The sequence below is a fragment of the Panthera onca genome, unplaced genomic scaffold (assembly GCF_046562875.1).
Source record: "Panthera onca isolate mPanOnc1 unplaced genomic scaffold, mPanOnc1 haplotype 2 h2.h2tg000245l_path, whole genome shotgun sequence".
Lineage (NCBI taxonomy): Eukaryota > Metazoa > Chordata > Mammalia > Carnivora > Felidae > Panthera > Panthera onca.
Window position 1 is genome coordinate 1 of NW_027675860.1, and position 21,672 is coordinate 21,672.

General features: G+C 40.9%; 2 pseudogenes; both read left to right on the forward strand.

Moving 5' to 3' along the window:
* Positions 1 to 620, forward strand: LOC145715248 (18S ribosomal RNA; annotated as a pseudogene; the record flags this gene model as incomplete).
* Positions 621 to 16,899: 16,279 nt separating this feature from the next.
* LOC144615608 (18S ribosomal RNA) lies at positions 16,900 to 17,862 on the forward strand (annotated as a pseudogene).
* The last annotated feature ends 3,810 nt before the right edge of the window (positions 17,863 to 21,672 follow it).

Genomic DNA, 21,672 nt, shown 5'->3' on the forward strand with positions numbered 1-21,672 from the left:
GTAAAAAGCTGCAGTTAACATAAAAATACAGCACGAAAGTAACTTTAATATTTCCGACCACACGATAGCTAAGATCCAAACTGGGATTAGATACCCCACTATGCTTAGCCCTAAACCTAGATAGTTAGCTCAAACAAAACTATCCGCCAGAGAACTACTAGCAACAGCTTAAAACTCAAAGGACTTGGCGGTGCTTTATATCCCTCTAGAGGAGCCTGTTCTATAATCGATAAACCCCGATAAACCTCACCATCTCTTGCTAATTCAGCCTATATACCGCCATCTTCAGCAAACCCTAAAAAGGAAGAAAAGTAAGCACAAGTATCTTGACACAAAAAAGTTAGGTCAAGGTGTAGCCCATGAGATGGGAAGCAATGGGCTACATTTTCTACAACTAGAACATCCACGAAAATCCTTATGAAATTAAGAATTCAAGGAGGATTTAGTAGTAAATTTGAGAATAGAGAGCTCAATTGAATTGGGCCATGAAGCACGCACACACCGCCCGTCACCCTCCTCAAGTGGTCAAACCCTGAAGAAACCTATTCAAACCATTACATCCACAAGAGGAGACAAGTCGTAACAAGGTAAGCATACTGGAAAGTGTGCTTGGATGACAAGATGTAGCTTAAACAAAGCATCTGGCTTACACCCAGAAGATTTCATATTAAACTGACCATCTTGAGCCAAAGCTAGCCAATCATCTACAAACGCAATTAACATCAGAAAGTAAAATAAAACATTTAGTTGCCCCATAAAAGTATAGGAGATAGAAATTTAACTTGGCGCTATAGAGAAAGTACCGCAAGGGAAAGATGAAAGAAAAAACTAAAAGCACTATACAGCAAAGATTACCCCTTGTACCTTTTGCATAATGAATTAGCTAGAATAACCTAACAAAGAGAACTTCAGCTAGGCCCCCCGAAACCAGACGAGCTACCCATGAACAATCTATTACAGGATGAACTCATCTATGTCGCAAAATAGTGAGAAGATTTGTGGGTAGAGGTGAAAAGCCTAACGAGCCTGGTGATAGCTGGTTGCCCAGAACAGAATCTTAGTTCAACTTTAAACTTACCTCAAAACCCTGAAATTCCAATGTAAGTTTAAAATATAGTCTAAAAAGGTACAGCTTTTTAGAATTAGGATACAGCCTTAATTAGAGAGTAAGCATAAACACAAACCATAGTTGGCCTAAAAGCAGCCACCAATTAAGAAAGCGTTCAAGCTCAACAATCAGAACATCTCAATGTCAAAAAACGCAACCAACTCCTAATTTAAAACTGGGCTAATCTATTTAATAATAGAAGCAATAATGCTAATATGAGTAACAAGAAATATTTCTCCCGTGCATAAGCTTATATCAGAACGGATAACCACTGATAGTTAACAACAAGATAAATACAACCTAACTACAAGCAAACATATCAAGCTAATTGTTAACCCAACACAGGCATGCAACTCAAGGAAAGATTAAAAGAAGTAAAAGGAACTCGGCAAACACAAGCCCCGCCTGTTTACCAAAAACATCACCTCTAGCATTTCCAGTATTAGAGGCACTGCCTGCCCAGTGACATCAGTTAAACGGCCGCGGTATCCTGACCGTGCAAAGGTAGCATAATCATTTGTTCCTTAAATAGGGACTTGTATGAATGGCCACACGAGGGCTTTACTGTCTCTTACTTCCAATCCGTGAAATTGACCTTCCCGTGAAGAGGCGGGAATATGACAATAAGACGAGAAGACCCTATGGAGCTTTAATTAACCGACCCAAAGAGATCTTGATAATCAACCGACAGGGATAACATACCTCTACCATGGGCCGACAATTTAGGTTGGGGTGACCTCGGAGAATAAAACAACCTCCGAGTGATTTAAATCTAGACTAACTAGTCGAAAGTACTACATCACTTATTGATCCAAAAACTTGATCAACGGAACAAGTTACCCTAGGGATAACAGCGCAATCCTATTTTAGAGTCCATATCGACAATAGGGTTTACGACCTCGATGTTGGATCAGGACATCCCGATGGTGCAGCAGCTATCAAAGGTTCGTTTGTTCAACGATTAAAGTCCTACGTGATCTGAGTTCAGACCGGAGTAATCCAGGTCGGTTTCTATCTATTAAATAATTTCTCCCAGTACGAAAGGACAAGAGAAATAGGGCCCACTTTGCTAAAGCGCCTTTAACCAAATAGATGATATAATCTCAATCTAGACAGTTTATCCAAACATATCACCCGTAGAGCTCGGGTTTGTTAGGGTGGCAGAGCCCGGCAATTGCATAAAACTTAAGCTTTTATCATCAGAGGTTCAACTCCTCTCCCTAACAACATGTTCATAGTCAACATCCTCTCACTAACTATCCCTATTCTCCTCGCCGTAGCCTTCCTAACCCTAGTTGAACGTAAAGTACTGGGTTACATACAACTCCGCAAAGGACCAAACGTCGTAGGACCATACGGCCTACTCCAACCCATTGCAGACGCCATGAAACTCTTCACTAAAGAGCCCCTCCGACCCCTCACATCTTCCACATTCATATTCATTATAGCACCCATCCTAGCCCTTACACTAGCCCTAACTATATGAATCCCGCTGCCCATACCATACCCACTCATTAACATAAACCTAGGAGTACTATTTATACTAGCCATATCCAGCCTGGCCGTCTACTCCATTCTATGATCCGGATGGGCCTCAAACTCAAAATACGCCCTAATTGGAGCCCTACGAGCTGTAGCCCAAACAATCTCATATGAAGTCACACTAGCCATCATCCTCTTATCAGTACTACTAATAAACGGATCCTTCACATTAGCCACACTAATTACCACTCAAGAATTTATCTGACTTGTTATCCCTGCATGACCCCTGGCCATAATATGATTCATTTCTACACTAGCAGAAACCAACCGAGCCCCGTTTGACCTCACAGAGGGGGAATCAGAACTCGTTTCCGGATTTAACGTAGAATACGCAGCAGGTCCCTTTGCCCTGTTTTTTCTAGCAGAATACGCCAACATCATCATAATAAATATCCTCACAACAATCCTATTCTTCGGAGCATTTCACAGCCCCTATATACCAGAACTATATACCACCAACTTCACTATAAAAACCCTGATTCTAACAACCACCTTCCTATGAATCCGAGCATCTTACCCACGATTCCGATACGACCAATTAATACACCTCCTATGAAAAAGCTTTCTACCCCTTACCCTAGCCTTATGCATATGACACGTCTCCCTGCCCATCATCACAGCAAGCATTCCGCCTCAAACATAAGAAATATGTCTGACAAAAGAGTTACTTTGATAGAGTAAAACATAGAGGTCCAAATCCTCTTATTTCTAGAATTATAGGAATCGAACCTAATCCTAAGAATCCAAAAATCTTCGTGCTACCAGTACTACACCACATTCTAAAGTAAGGTCAGCTAAATAAGCTATCGGGCCCATACCCCGAAAATGTTGGTTTATACCCTTCCCATACTAATCAAACCCCCTATTCTTATTATCATTATATCAACCGTTATCTCAGGAACTATAATCGTAATAACAGCATCCCATTGACTTATGGTCTGAATCGGCTTCGAAATAAACCTATTGGCCATCATTCCCATCCTCATAAAAAAATATAACCCACGAACCACAGAAGCAGCCACAAAATACTTCCTAACACAAGCAACCGCTTCAATACTCCTAATAATAGGAATCATCATCAACCTACTGCACTCAGGACAATGAACTGTATCAAAAGATCTCAACCCCATAGCATCTACTGTAATAACAACCGCCCTAGCAATAAAACTAGGACTAGCCCCATTCCACTTCTGAGTGCCCGAAGTCACACAGGGAATCTCCATATCCTCAGGCTTAGTCCTACTCACATGACAAAAAATCGCCCCACTATCAATCCTATACCAAATCTCACCCACCATTAACCCCAACCTACTCTTAACAATAGCCATTATATCAGTTATAGTCGGAGGCTGAGGAGGACTTAACCAAACCCAGCTACGAAAAATCATAGCATACTCCTCAATTGCCCACATAGGCTGGATAGCAGCCATCATAATATATAGCCCCACAATAATAATTTTAAACCTGACCATCTACATTATTATAACACTAACCACCTTCATACTATTCATATATAACTCCACCACAACAACATCATCCCTATCACAGACATGAAATAAAGCACCTCTAATCACTTCATTTATCCTAGTACTAATAATATCTCTAGGCGGCCTCCCTCCACTCTCCGGCTTCATCCCAAAATGGATAATCATTCAAGAACTAACTAAAAACGAAATAATTATAATACCCACACTGCTGGCTATAACCGCCCTACTTAACCTGTACTTCTATATACGACTAACATATGCTACTACACTAACTATATTTCCCTCAAACAACTGCATAAAGATAAAATGACGATTCGAATGCACAAAAAAAATAATCTTCTTACCCCCCTTAATTGTAATATCTACCATACTGCTACCACTCGCACCAATACTATCCATCCTAGATTAGAAGTTTAGGTTAAATTAGACCAAGAGCCTTCAAAGCTCTAAGTAAGCCCTAGCAGACTTAACTTCTGCATACCAACTAACCCTTAAGGACTGCAAGAGTCTATCTCACATCAATTGATTGCAAATCAAACACTTTAATTAAGCTAAGCCCTTACTAGATTGGTGGGCCCCAACCCCACGAAATTTTAGTTAACAGCTAAATACCCTAATCAACTGGCTTCAATCTACTTCTCCCGCCGTCTGGAAAAAAAAGGCGGGAGAAGCCCCGGCAGCCTCAAGCTGCTTCTTTGAATTTGCAATTCAATATGACACTCACTGCAGGACTTGGTAAAAAGAGGACTGAACCTCTGTCTTTAGATTTACAGTCTAATGCTTACTCAGCCATTTTACCTATGTTCATAAACCGCTGACTATTTTCAACCAATCACAAAGATATTGGAACTCTCTACCTTCTATTTGGCGCCTGGGCTGGTATGGTGGGGACTGCTCTCAGTCTCTTAATCCGAGCTGAGCTAGGTCAACCTGGCACACTATTAGGGGACGACCAGATTTATAATGTAGTCGTCACCGCCCATGCTTTTGTAATAATCTTCTTCATAGTGATGCCTATCATGATTGGAGGATTCGGAAACTGATTAGTCCCATTAATGATTGGGGCTCCCGACATAGCATTCCCTCGAATGAATAATATGAGCTTCTGACTCCTCCCTCCATCTTTCCTACTTTTGCTCGCATCATCTATGGTAGAGGCTGGAGCAGGGACTGGGTGGACAGTATACCCACCTCTAGCCGGTAACCTAGCTCATGCAGGAGCATCCGTAGATCTAACTATTTTTTCACTGCACCTGGCAGGTGTCTCCTCAATCTTAGGTGCTATTAATTTTATTACTACTATTATCAATATAAAACCCCCTGCTATATCCCAATATCAAACACCCCTGTTTGTCTGATCGGTTTTAATCACTGCTGTATTACTACTTCTATCACTGCCAGTTTTAGCAGCAGGCATCACTATACTACTGACAGATCGAAATCTAAACACCACATTTTTTGACCCCGCCGGAGGAGGGGATCCTATCTTATATCAACACCTATTCTGATTTTTCGGTCACCCAGAAGTCTACATTTTAATTTTACCCGGGTTTGGAATAATTTCACATATTGTCACCTATTACTCAGGTAAAAAGGAACCTTTTGGCTATATGGGAATGGTTTGAGCTATAATATCAATTGGCTTTCTGGGCTTTATTGTATGAGCCCATCACATGTTCACTGTAGGGATAGACGTGGACACACGAGCATACTTTACATCAGCTACTATAATTATTGCTATTCCCACTGGGGTAAAAGTATTTAGCTGACTGGCTACTCTTCATGGGGGTAATATCAAATGGTCCCCCGCCATGCTATGAGCCCTGGGATTCATTTTCCTATTTACCGTAGGGGGCTTAACAGGAATTGTACTGGCAAATTCCTCATTAGATATTGTCCTTCACGACACATACTACGTAGTAGCCCACTTCCACTACGTATTGTCAATAGGAGCAGTATTTGCTATCATAGGGGGTTTCGTTCATTGATTCCCCCTATTCTCAGGATACACTCTTGATGACACTTGGGCAAAAATTCATTTTACGATTATGTTTGTAGGCGTCAATATAACGTTTTTCCCTCAGCATTTTCTAGGCCTGTCCGGAATGCCCCGACGTTATTCTGACTATCCAGACGCATACACAACTTGAAACACAGTCTCATCAATAGGCTCTTTTATTTCACTAACAGCAGTAATACTAATAGTTTTTATAGTGTGAGAAGCTTTTGCATCAAAGCGAGAAGTGGCTACAGTGGAACTAACCACAACTAACCTTGAATGGCTACATGGATGCCCTCCTCCGTATCACACATTTGAAGAGCCAACCTATGTGCTGCTAAAATAAGAAAGGAAGGAATCGAACCCCCTCAGACTGGTTTCAAGCCAATACCATAACCACTATGTCTTTCTCAATCAAGAAGTATTAGTAAAACAATTACATAACTTTGTCAAGGTTAAATTATAGGTTTAAGCCCTATGTACTTCCATGGCATACCCCTTTCAACTAGGTCTCCAAGACGCTACATCTCCCATTATAGAAGAACTCTTACACTTCCATGATCACACACTAATAATTGTATTCCTAATCAGCTCCCTAGTTCTATATATCATCTCACTAATACTGACAACCAAACTCACGCACACAAGCACAATAGATGCCCAAGAAGTAGAAACCGTCTGAACTATCCTACCGGCTATTATCTTAATTCTCATTGCCCTGCCCTCCCTGCGAATTCTCTATATAATAGATGAGATTAATGACCCCTCTCTTACTGTAAAGACCATAGGACATCAATGATATTGAAGCTATGAATACACTGACTATGAAGACCTAAGCTTTGACTCCTACATGATCCCCACTCAAGAGCTAAAACCCGGAGAACTACGACTATTAGAAGTTGATAACCGAGCAGTGCTGCCAATAGAGATGACCATTCGCATGTTAATCTCATCAGAAGACGTATTACACTCATGAGCCGTCCCATCCCTGGGCCTAAAAACTGACGCCATTCCAGGCCGACTAAACCAAACAACCCTAATGGGCACACGACCTGGACTATATTATGGTCAATGCTCAGAAATCTGTGGCTCAAACCATAGTTTTATACCCATTGTCCTTGAATTAGTCCCACTATCGTACTTTGAAAAATGATCCGCGTCTGTACTGTAAATTCATTAAGAAGCTAAACTAGCGTTAACCTTTTAAGTTAAAAACTGGGAGTTTAAATCTCCCCTTAATGACATGCCACAGTTAGATACATCAACCTGATTTATTACTATTGTTTCAATAATTATAACACTATTTATTATATTTCAACTAAAAATCTCAAAACACCTGTATCCATCAAGCCCAGAGCCCAAATCTATAGCTGCACTAAAACAACTTAATCCTTGAGAAAAAAAATGAACGAAAATCTATTCACCTCTTTCACTACCCCAACAATAATAGGACTGCCCATTGTCATACTAATTATTATATTCCCCAGTATTCTATTCCCCTCGCCCAGTCGACTAATTAACAATCGTCTAATCTCACTCCAACAGTGATTAGTACAATTAACATCAAAACAAATACTAGCCATTCACAACCACAAAGGGCAAACTTGGGCTCTAATACTCATATCTCTCATTCTATTCATTGGATCAACAAACCTGTTGGGCCTACTGCCCCACTCATTTACCCCAACTACCCAATTATCAATAAACTTAGGAATAGCTATTCCCCTATGAGCCGGCACCGTAATTACTGGGTTTCGCCACAAAACTAAAGCATCCCTAGCCCACTTTCTACCACAAGGGACACCGATCCCCCTGATCCCCATGCTTGTAGTTATTGAAACTATTAGCCTTTTCATCCAACCCGTGGCTCTGGCCGTACGACTTACAGCCAACATTACTGCGGGCCACTTATTAATGCACTTAATCGGAGGAGCTGCTCTGGCCCTAATAAACATTAGTACCTCTATTGCTCTAATTACCTTTATTATCCTTATCCTACTGACAGTCCTTGAATTCGCTGTAGCCCTAATCCAAGCTTATGTCTTTACCCTACTTGTAAGCCTGTATTTACATGACAACACTTAATGACCCATCAAACCCACGCATATCACATAGTTAACCCCAGTCCATGGCCACTTACGGGAGCCCTTTCGGCCCTACTGATAACTTCAGGCCTGGCTATATGATTCCACTATAACTCAACACTGCTACTAACTCTAGGAATAACCACCAATCTGCTGACTATATATCAATGGTGACGTGATATTATCCGGGAAAGCACATTTCAAGGTCACCACACACCCATCGTTCAAAAGGGTCTCCGCTACGGAATAATTCTTTTTATCATCTCGGAAGTATTCTTCTTCGCAGGCTTTTTCTGGGCCTTCTATCACTCGAGTCTGGCCCCAACTCCCGAATTAGGAGGATGCTGGCCACCAACAGGTATTATTCCCCTAAACCCCCTAGAAGTTCCACTACTCAACACCTCCGTACTTTTAGCTTCCGGAGTGTCAATCACTTGAGCTCACCATAGTTTAATGGAAGGGAGTCGAAAACACATACTCCAGGCACTATTTATTACAATCTCCCTGGGAGTCTACTTCACTCTCCTCCAAGCCTCCGAATATTACGAAACACCGTTTACAATCTCAGATGGAGTCTACGGATCCACCTTCTTCATAGCTACAGGATTCCACGGATTACACGTAATTATCGGCTCTACTTTCCTAATTGTATGCTTCTTGCGCCAACTAAAATATCACTTCACATCGAGCCACCACTTTGGATTTGAAGCCGCTGCCTGATATTGGCACTTCGTAGACGTGGTTTGACTGTTCCTATACGTTTCTATTTATTGATGAGGATCCTATTCCCTTAGTATTAACAAGTACAGTTGACTTCCAATCAACCAGTTTCGGTATAGTCCGAAGGGGAATAATAAACGTAATACTCGCCCTGCTCACTAATACACTTCTATCCATGCTACTCGTATTTATTGCATTCTGACTACCCCAACTAAATACCTATGCAGAAAAAGCAAGTCCCTACGAATGTGGATTTGACCCCATAGGATCCGCCCGCCTGCCCTTTTCTATGAAATTTTTCTTAGTAGCCATTACATTCTTGCTATTTGACCTAGAAATTGCACTACTACTTCCCCTTCCTTGAGCCTCACAAACAAATAAACTATCAACCATACTTATCATAGCTCTCCTACTAATCTCTCTATTAGCCGCAAGCCTGGCCTACGAATGAACCCAAAAAGGACTAGAGTGAACTGAATATGATAATTAGTTTAAACTAAAACAAATGATTTCGACTCATTAGATTGTAGCTCACCCTATAATTATCAAATGTCCATAGTCTATGTTAATATATTCCTGGCCTTCATCATATCACTTATGGGACTATTAATGTATCGGTCCCACTTAATATCCTCCCTCCTATGCCTAGAAGGCATAATATTATCCCTATTTGTTATGATAACCATGGCAATTCTAAATAATCATTTTACACTAGCTAGCATGACTCCTATTATCCTGCTAGTATTTGCAGCCTGCGAGGCGGCACTGGGCTTATCCCTACTAGTAATGGTCTCAAATACATATGGTACCGACTATGTACAAAACCTAAATCTCCTACAATGCTAAAAATTATTATCCCCACTATTATACTCATACCAATAACATGACTATCAAAGCCCAATATAATCTGAATTAACTCGACTACCTACAGTCTCCTGATCAGCCTTATTAGCCTCTCCTATTTAAACCAACTAGGCGATAACAGCCTAAACCTCTCATTACTATTCTTCTCAGACTCACTCTCCGCACCTCTACTAGTACTAACAACATGACTCCTGCCACTAATGCTTATGGCTAGTCAATCACACCTGTCAAAAGAGACCTTGGCCCGAAAAAAACTATATATCACAACACTTATCGTTTTGCAACTTCTTTTAATCATAACATTTACCGCTACAGAACTAATTATATTTTACATTCTATTTGAAGCCACACTAATCCCCACCCTTATCATTATTACTCGGTGGGGTAACCAGACGGAGCGACTAAACGCCGGCCTATATTTTTTATTCTACACCCTGCTGGGCTCACTGCCCCTCCTGGTCGCACTACTATATATTCAAAACACAACAGGGACTTTAAATTTCCTAATCATTCAGTACTGAGCCAAACCGATCTCAGCCACCTGATCTAATATCCTTCTCTGACTAGCATGCATAATAGCATTCATAGTAAAAATACCCCTATACGGACTCCACCTGTGACTGCCAAAAGCACATGTTGAAGCCCCCATTGCCGGCTCAATGGTACTTGCTGCCGTACTATTAAAACTAGGGGGATATGGAATGATGCGTATTACAATTCTACTTAACCCCACAACAAACCAAATAGCATACCCCTTCATAATGTTGTCCCTATGAGGAATAGTTATAACAAGTTCTATCTGTCTACGCCAGACAGACCTAAAGTCCTTAATCGCATACTCATCAGTAAGCCACATAGCCCTAGTAATTGTAGCTGTGCTAATCCAAACACCCTGAAGTTACACAGGAGCTACAGCCCTTATAATCGCCCACGGACTAACTTCCTCAATATTATTTTGCCTTGCAAACTCAAACTACGAACGAGTCCACAGCCGAACAATAATCCTAGCACGAGGCCTACAAACCATCCTTCCTCTAATAGCTGCCTGATGACTACTAGCCAGTCTCGCGAACCTAGCTCTGCCTCCTACCATCAACCTAATTGGGGAACTATTTGTAGTAGTAGCCTCCTTCTCATGATCTAACTTAACTATCACTCTCATAGGCACAAATATTATCATCACAGCCTTATATACCCTCTATATACTTATCACAACCCAACGAGGTAAGTACCCACATCATATTAAAAACATTAACCCATCATTTACACGAGAAAACGCCCTAATAGCCCTTCACTTGCTCCCACTCCTCCTCTTATCCCTCAACCCCAAAATCGTACTGGGTCCTATTTATTGTAAATATAGTTTAACAAAAACATTAGATTGTGGATCTAACAATAGAAGTGCAAATCTTCCTATTTACCGAAAAAGTATGCGAGAACTGCTAATTCATGCCCCCACGTATAAAAGCGTGGCTTTTTCAACTTTTATAGGATAGAAGTAATCCATTGGCCTTAGGAGCCAAAAAATTGGTGCAACTCCAAATAAAAGTAATAAACCTATTTACCTCTTTTATACTCACTGCAATATTCATTCTACTCCTACCCATCATTACATCCAACACTCAACTATACAAAAACAACCTGTACCCTCACTATGTAAAAACTACAATCTCTTATGCCTTTACCATCAGCATAATTCCGGCTATAGTATTTATTTCTTCCGGACAGGAAACAATTATCTCAAACTGACACTGATTATCAATCCAAACCCTTAAATTGTCACTAAGTTTTAAACTAGACTATTTCTCAATCATCTTCATCCCTGTAGCACTTTTCGTTACATGATCAATTATAGAGTTCTCAATATGATACATACACACAGACCCCTATATTAACCGATTCTTCAAGTATCTCCTCATATTTCTAATCACCATAATAATCCTAGTAACTGCCAATAACCTATTCCAACTGTTTATTGGCTGAGAGGGGGTAGGAATCATATCCTTCCTGCTAATCGGATGGTGATATGGTCGAGCAGACGCAAACACTGCTGCCCTGCAGGCAATTCTCTACAACCGCATCGGAGACGTGGGGTTTATCACAGCCATAGCATGATTTCTCACCAATATAAATGCATGAGACTTTCAACAAATCTTTATCACCCAGCATGAAAACCTAAATATCCCACTACTAGGGCTTCTCTTAGCAGCCACGGGTAAGTCTGCCCAATTTGGCCTACACCCATGACTACCATCAGCCATAGAGGGTCCAACCCCCGTTTCTGCCCTACTCCACTCAAGTACAATAGTTGTAGCCGGAGTCTTTCTATTAATCCGCTTCTACCCGCTCATAGAACAAAATAAAACCACACAAACCCTTACCCTATGCCTAGGAGCCATCACAACCTTATTCACAGCCATCTGTGCCCTCACACAAAATGACATTAAAAAAATCGTTGCCTTCTCAACTTCAAGCCAATTAGGCCTAATAATCGTTACCATCGGAATCAACCAACCCTACCTTGCATTCCTGCACATCTGTACGCACGCATTTTTCAAAGCAATATTATTCATGTGCTCTGGACCACAGCTTAAATGATGAACAAGACATTCGAAAAATAGGCGGACTATACAAGCCAATACCCTTCACCACCACCTCCCTCATCATCGGAAGTCTCGCATTAACAGGCATACCTTTTCTAACAGGCTTTTACTCCAAGGACCTAATCATCGAGACAGCCAACACGTCGTATACCAACGCCTGAGCCCTATTGGTCACTCTCATCGCTACATCTCTCACAGCCGCCTACAGTACTCGAATCATATTCTTCGCACTCCTAGGACAACCCCGATTTAACTCCCTAAGTCCAATCAATGAAAATAACCCCCACCTTATCAACTCCATCAAACGTCTCTTAATTGGAAGCATTTTTGCAGGATACCTGATCTCCCACAACATTCCCCCGACAACCATCCCACAAATAACTATACCCCACTATCTAAAGCTGACCGCCCTTGCTGCAACCATTACAGGCTTCATCCTAGCATTAGAACTTAACCTCGCGGCTAAAAACTTAAAATTTAAACATCCCTCAGACCTCTTTAAGTTTTCCAACCTCCTAGGGTACTTTCCAATCGTAATACACCGCCTCCCATCAACAATAAGCTTAACTATAAGCCAAAAATCCGCATCGATACTATTAGATATAATCTGGCTAGAAAATGTATTACCAAAATCCATCTCCCACTTCCAAATAAAAATATCAACCATCGTATCTAATCAGAAAGGACTAGTTAAGCTTTACTTCTTATCCTTCATAATCACCTTAGCCCTTAGCTTACTCCTACTTAGTTTCCACGAGTAACCTCTATAATCACCAACACACCAATAAGCAAGGACCAACCAGTAACAACCACCAACCATGTTCCATAACTATACAGTGCTGCAATCCCCATGGCCTCCTCACTAAAAAACCCCGAATCACCCGTATCATAAATCACTCAATCACCTGCACCATTAAACTTAAACACAACCTCGACTTCATCTTCTTTTAAAATATAGCAAGCAGTTAACAACTCCGCTAGCACCCCTGTAATAAATGCACCCAATACAGCCTTATTAGACGTCCATGCCTCAGGGTAAGGCTCAGTAGCCATAGCTGTAGTATACCCAAACACCACAAGCATACCCCCCAAATAAATTAAAAAAACCATTAAACCTAAAAATGATCCCCCAAAATTCAATACAATACCACAACCAATACCACCAGCCACAATCAAACCAAACCCACCATAAATAGGAGAAGGCTTTGAAGAAAAACTCACAAAGCTCACCACAAAGATTGTACTTAAAATAAATACAATGTATGTTATCATAATTCTTACATGGAATCTAACCATGACTAATGATATGAAAAACCATCGTTGTATTTCAACTATAAGAACTTAATGACCAACATTCGAAAATCTCACCCCCTTATCAAGATCATCAACCACTCATTCATTGATCTTCCTGCTCCATCCAATATCTCAGCATGATGGAACTTTGGTTCCCTACTAGGAGTGTGTTTAATCCTACAAATTCTTACTGGTCTCTTCCTAGCCATACACTACACGTCAGATACAATAACCGCTTTCTCATCAGTCACCCATATCTGCCGCGACGTAAATTACGGCTGAATCATCCGATATTTACACGCCAATGGAGCCTCCATATTCTTTATCTGCCTATACATACACGTAGGACGAGGAATATACTACGGCTCCTACACTTTCTCAGAAACATGAAATATTGGAATCGTACTATTATTCACAGTCATAGCTACAGCTTTCATAGGATATGTCCTACCATGGGGCCAAATATCCTTTTGAGGGGCAACCGTAATCACCAACCTCCTATCGGCAATCCCATATATTGGAACCAATCTAGTAGAGTGGATCTGAGGAGGCTTCTCAGTAGACAAAGCCACCCTAACACGATTCTTTGCCTTCCACTTCATCCTTCCATTCATCATCTCAGCCCTAGCAGCAGTCCATCTCCTATTCCTTCATGAGACAGGATCCAATAACCCCTCAGGAGTGGTATCCGACTCAGACAAAATCCCATTTCACCCATACTACACAATCAAAGATATCCTGGGCCTCCTAGTACTAATCCTAATACTCATGCTACTCGTCCTATTCTCACCAGACCTATTAGGAGACCCCGATAACTATACCCCCGCCAACCCTCTAAACACCCCTCCCCACATCAAGCCCGAATGATATTTCCTATTTGCATACGCAATCCTCCGATCTATTCCCAATAAGCTAGGAGGAGTTTTAGCCCTAGTTCTATCTATCTTAACCTTAGCTATCATCCCCGCTCTCCACACTTCTAAACAACGAGGAATAATGTTTCGACCACTAAGCCAATGCTTATTCTGATTACTAGTAGCGGACCTTCTGACCCTAACATGAATTGGCGGCCAACCTGTAGAACACCCCTTCATCACCATCGGCCAACTGGCCTCCATCCTATACTTCTCTATCCTTCTAATCCTAATACCTATCTCAGGCATTATTGAAAATCGCCTCCTTAAATGAAGAGTCTTTGTAGTATATACAATACCTTGGTCTTGTAAACCAAAAAAGGAGAATATGCACCCTCCCTAAGACTTCAAGGAAGAAGCAACAGCCCCACCATCAGCACCCAAAGCTGAAATTCTTTCTTAAACTATTCCTTGCTAATACCAAAAAGCAACCCCATAACTTCCATAATTCATATATTGCATATACTCATACTGTGCTTGCCCAGTATGTCCTCATCTTTCCGCAATAAAGCAAGTGAAAACTCTCAATTCTTACAATACAAACTCGCAAGTAAGATAACCAACTGACCTTTTCCTCATGCATATCATGCACCAACCACTCGCCCCATGAATATTAAGCATGTACAGTAGTTTATATATATTACATAAGACATACTATGTATATCGTGCATTAACTGCTTGTCCCCATGAATATTAAGCATGTACAGTAGTTTATATATATTACATAAGACATACTATGTATATCGTGCATTAACTGCTTGTCCCCATGAATATTAAGCATGTACAGTAGTTTATATATATTACATAAGACATACTATGTATATCGTGCATTAACTGCTTGTCCCCATGAATATTAAGCATGTACAGTAGTTTATATATATTACATAAGACATACTATGTATATCGTGCATTAACTGCTTGTCCCCATGAATATTAAGCATGTACAGTAGTTTATATATATTACATAAGACATACTATGTATATCGTGCATTAACTGCTTGTCCCCATGAATATTAAGCATGTACAGTAGTTTATATATATTACATAAGACATAATAGTGCTTAATCGTGCATATTCATGATTTCCAACAGTCTCTTATGGACCTCAACTGTCCGAAAGAGCTTAATCACCTGGCCTCGAGAAACCAGCAACCCTTGCTTGAGCGTGTACCTCTTCTCGCTCCGGGCCCATTTCAACGTGGGGGTGTCTATAATGGAACTATACCTGGCATCTGGTTCTTACTTCAGGGCCATGACGTTCTTAAATCCAATCCTTCAACTCTCTCAAATGGGACATCTCGATGGGTTAATGACTAATCAGCCCATGATCACACATAACTGTGGTGTCATGCATTTGGTATTTTTAATTTTTAGGGGGTCGAACTTGCTATGACTCAGCTATGACCTAAAGGTCCTGACTCAGTCAAATATAATGTAGCTGGGCTTATTCTCTATGCGGGGGTTCCACACGTACAACAAGCAAGGTGTTATTCAGTCAATGGTCGCAGGACATATACTTAAATCCCTATTGTTCCACAGGACACGGCATGCGCGCACCCACGTATACGCGTACACGTACACACGTACACACGTATACACGTACACGTACACACGTACACACGTATACACGTACACGTACACACGTATACACGTATACACGTACACGTACACACGTATACACGTATACACGTATACACGTATACGCGTACACGTACACACGTACACACGTACACACGTACACACGTACACACGTACACACGTACACACGTACACACGTACACACGTACACACGTACACACGTACACACGTACACACGTACACACGTACACACGTACACACGTACACACGTACACACGTACACACGTATACACGTATACACGTATACACGTATACACGTATACACGTATACACGTATACACATGCAAACTTTTTTGATTTTAGTAAATAATTAGCTTAAACAAACCCCCCTTACCCCCCGTTAACCCTATTTGTTACAATACGTGTTTATTTCTGTCTTGCCAAACCCCAAAAACAAGACTAAACCGTATCTAAGCATAGAGCTTAAGAGTTAACGTTTACAAACTTTACCAACCCCATTATTACCAATTATTAATACTAAATCATAACTTTGTTCGCAGTATCTATAGATACGCCAACCCGATCTCTAACTCGTCCCTATTGAACAATATTTACACACCCAACAATCCTATATCTTGGTTCATGTAGCTTAAAAACACAAAGCAAGGCACTGAAAATGCCTGGATGAGTCGCCAGACTCCATAAACATAGAGGTTTGGTCCTAGCCTTTCCATTAGTTATTAATAAAATTACACATGCAAGCCTCCGCATCCCGGTGAAAATGCCCTCTAAGTCACCCAGTGATTCAAAGGAGCTGGTATCAAGCACACAACCATTGTAGCTCATAACACCTTGCTCAGCCACACCCCCACGGGATACAGCAGTGATAAAAATTAAGCTATGAATGAAAGTTCGACTAAGTTATATTAAATTAGGGTTGGTAAATTTCGTGCCAGCCACCGCGGTCATACGATTAACCCAAACCAATGGACCTACGGCGTAAAGCGTGTTACAGAAGAGAAGCATACTAAAGTTAAACCTTAACTAGGCTGTAAAAAGCTGCAGTTAACATAAAAATACAGCACGAAAGTAACTTTAATATTTCCGACCACACGATAGCTAAGATCCAAACTGGGATTAGATACCCCACTATGCTTAGCCCTAAACCTAGATAGTTAGCTCAAACAAAACTATCCGCCAGAGAACTACTAGCAACAGCTTAAAACTCAAAGGACTTGGCGGTGCTTTATATCCCTCTAGAGGAGCCTGTTCTATAATCGATAAACCCCGATAAACCTCACCATCTCTTGCTAATTCAGCCTATATACCGCCATCTTCAGCAAACCCTAAAAAGGAAGAAAAGTAAGCACAAGTATCTTGACACAAAAAAGTTAGGTCAAGGTGTAGCCCATGAGATGGGAAGCAATGGGCTACATTTTCTACAACTAGAACATCCACGAAAATCCTTATGAAATTAAGAATTCAAGGAGGATTTAGTAGTAAATTTGAGAATAGAGAGCTCAATTGAATTGGGCCATGAAGCACGCACACACCGCCCGTCACCCTCCTCAAGTGGTCAAACCCTGAAGAAACCTATTCAAACCATTACATCCACAAGAGGAGACAAGTCGTAACAAGGTAAGCATACTGGAAAGTGTGCTTGGATGACAAGATGTAGCTTAAACAAAGCATCTGGCTTACACCCAGAAGATTTCATATTAAACTGACCATCTTGAGCCAAAGCTAGCCCAATCATCTACAAACGCAATTAACATCAGAAAGTAAAATAAAACATTTAGTTGCCCCATAAAAGTATAGGAGATAGAAATTTAACTTGGCGCTATAGAGAAAGTACCGCAAGGGAAAGATGAAAGAAAAAACTAAAAGCACTATACAGCAAAGATTACCCCTTGTACCTTTTGCATAATGAATTAGCTAGAATAACCTAACAAAGAGAACTTCAGCTAGGCCCCCCGAAACCAGACGAGCTACCCATGAACAATCTATTACAGGATGAACTCATCTATGTCGCAAAATAGTGAGAAGATTTGTGGGTAGAGGTGAAAAGCCTAACGAGCCTGGTGATAGCTGGTTGCCCAGAACAGAATCTTAGTTCAACTTTAAACTTACCTCAAAACCCTGAAATTCCAATGTAAGTTTAAAATATAGTCTAAAAAGGTACAGCTTTTTAGAATTAGGATACAGCCTTAATTAGAGAGTAAGCATAAACACAAACCATAGTTGGCCTAAAAGCAGCCACCAATTAAGAAAGCGTTCAAGCTCAACAATCAGAACATCTCAATGTCAAAAAACGCAACCAACTCCTAATTTAAAACTGGGCTAATCTATTTAATAATAGAAGCAATAATGCTAATATGAGTAACAAGAAATATTTCTCCCGTGCATAAGCTTATATCAGAACGGATAACCACTGATAGTTAACAACAAGATAAATACAACCTAACTACAAGCAAACATATCAAGCTAATTGTTAACCCAACACAGGCATGCAACTCAAGGAAAGATTAAAAGAAGTAAAAGGAACTCGGCAAACACAAGCCCCGCCTGTTTACCAAAAACATCACCTCTAGCATTTCCAGTATTAGAGGCACTGCCTGCCCAGTGACATCAGTTAAACGGCCGCGGTATCCTGACCGTGCAAAGGTAGCATAATCATTTGTTCCTTAAATAGGGACTTGTATGAATGGCCACACGAGGGCTTTACTGTCTCTTACTTCCAATCCGTGAAATTGACCTTCCCGTGAAGAGGCGGGAATATGACAATAAGACGAGAAGACCCTATGGAGCTTTAATTAACCGACCCAAAGAGATCTTGATAATCAACCGACAGGGATAACATACCTCTACCATGGGCCGACAATTTAGGTTGGGGTGACCTCGGAGAATAAAACAACCTCCGAGTGATTTAAATCTAGACTAACTAGTCGAAAGTACTACATCACTTATTGATCCAAAAACTTGATCAACGGAACAAGTTACCCTAGGGATAACAGCGCAATCCTATTTTAGAGTCCATATCGACAATAGGGTTTACGACCTCGATGTTGGATCAGGACATCCCGATGGTGCAGCAGCTATCAAAGGTTCGTTTGTTCAACGATTAAAGTCCTACGTGATCTGAGTTCAGACCGGAGTAATCCAGGTCGGTTTCTATCTATTAAATAATTTCTCCCAGTACGAAAGGACAAGAGAAATAGGGCCCACTTTGCTAAAGCGCCTTTAACCAAATAGATGATATAATCTCAATCTAGACAGTTTATCCAAACATATCACCCGTAGAGCTCGGGTTTGTTAGGGTGGCAGAGCCCGGCAATTGCATAAAACTTAAGCTTTTATCATCAGAGGTTCAACTCCTCTCCCTAACAACATGTTCATAGTCAACATCCTCTCACTAACTATCCCTATTCTCCTCGCCGTAGCCTTCCTAACCCTAGTTGAACGTAAAGTACTGGGTTACATACAACTCCGCAAAGGACCAAACGTCGTAGGACCATACGGCCTACTCCAACCCATTGCAGACGCCATGAAACTCTTCACTAAAGAGCCCCTCCGACCCCTCACATCTTCCACATTCATATTCATTATAGCACCCATCCTAGCCCTTACACTAGCCCTAACTATATGAATCCCGCTGCCCATACCATACCCACTCATTAACATAAACCTAGGAGTACTATTTATACTAGCCATATCCAGCCTGGCCGTCTACTCCATTCTATGATCCGGATGGGCCTCAAACTCAAAATACGCCCTAATTGGAGCCCTACGAGCTGTAGCCCAAACAATCTCATATGAAGTCACACTAGCCATCATCCTCTTATCAGTACTACTAATAAACGGATCCTTCACATTAGCCACACTAATTACCACTCAAGAATTTATCTGACTTGTTATCCCTGCATGACCCCTGGCCATAATATGATTCATTTCTACACTAGCAGAAACCAACCGAGCCCCGTTTGACCTCACAGAGGGGGAATCAGAACTCGTTTCCGGATTTAACGTAGAATACGCAGCAGGTCCCTTTGCCCTGTTTTTTCTAGCAGAATACGCCAACATCATCATAATAAATATCCTCACAACAATCCTATTCTTCGGAGCATTTCACAGCCCCTATATACCAGAACTATATACCACCAACTTCACTATAAAAACCCTGATTCTAACAACCACCTTCCTATGAATCCGAGCATCTTACCCACGATTCCGATACGACCAATTAATACACCTCCTATGAAAAAGCTTTCTACCCCTTACCCTAGCCTTATGCATATGACACGTCTCCCTGCCCATCATCACAGCAAGCATTCCGCCTCAAACATAAGAAATATGTCTGACAAAAGAGTTACTTTGATAGAGTAAAACATAGAGGTCCAAATCCTCTTATTTCTAGAATTATAGGAATCGAACCTAATCCTAAGAATCCAAAAATCTTCGTGCTACCAGTACTACACCACATTCTAAAGTAAGGTCAGCTAAATAAGCTATCGGGCCCATACCCCGAAAATGTTGGTTTATACCCTTCCCATACTAATCAAACCCCCTATTCTTATTATCATTATATCAACCGTTATCTCAGGAACTATAATCGTAATAACAGCATCCCATTGACTTATGGTCTGAATCGGCTTCGAAATAAACCTATTGGCCATCATTCCCATCCTCATAAAAAAATATAACCCACGAACCACAGAAGCAGCCACAAAATACTTCCTAACACAAGCAACCGCTTCAATACTCCTAATAATAGGAATCATCATCAACCTACTGCACTCAGGACAATGAACTGTATCAAAAGATCTCAACCCCATAGCATCTACTGTAATAACAACCGCCCTAGCAATAAAACTAGGACTAGCCCCATTCCACTTCTGAGTGCCCGAAGTCACACAGGGAATCTCCATATCCTCAGGCTTAGTCCTACTCACATGACAAAAAATCGCCCCACTATCAATCCTATACCAAATCTCACCCACCATTAACCCCAACCTACTCTTAACAATAGCCATTATATCAGTTATAGTCGGAGGCTGAGGAGGACTTAACCAAACCCAGCTACGAAAAATCATAGCATACTCCTCAATTGCCCACATAGGCTGGATAGCAGCCATCATAATATATAGCCCCACAATAATAATTTTAAACCTGACCATCTACATTATTATAACACTAACCACCTTCATACTATTCATATATAACTCCACCACAACAACATCATCCCTATCACAGACATGAAATAAAGCACCTCTAATCACTTCATTTATCCTAGTACTAATAATATCTCTAGGCGGCCTCCCTCCACTCTCCGGCTTCATCCCAAAATGGATAATCATTCAAGAACTAACTAAAAACGAAATAATTATAATACCCACACTGCTGGCTATAACCGCCCTACTTAACCTGTACTTCTATATACGACTAACATATGCTACTACACTAACTATATTTCCCTCAAACAAC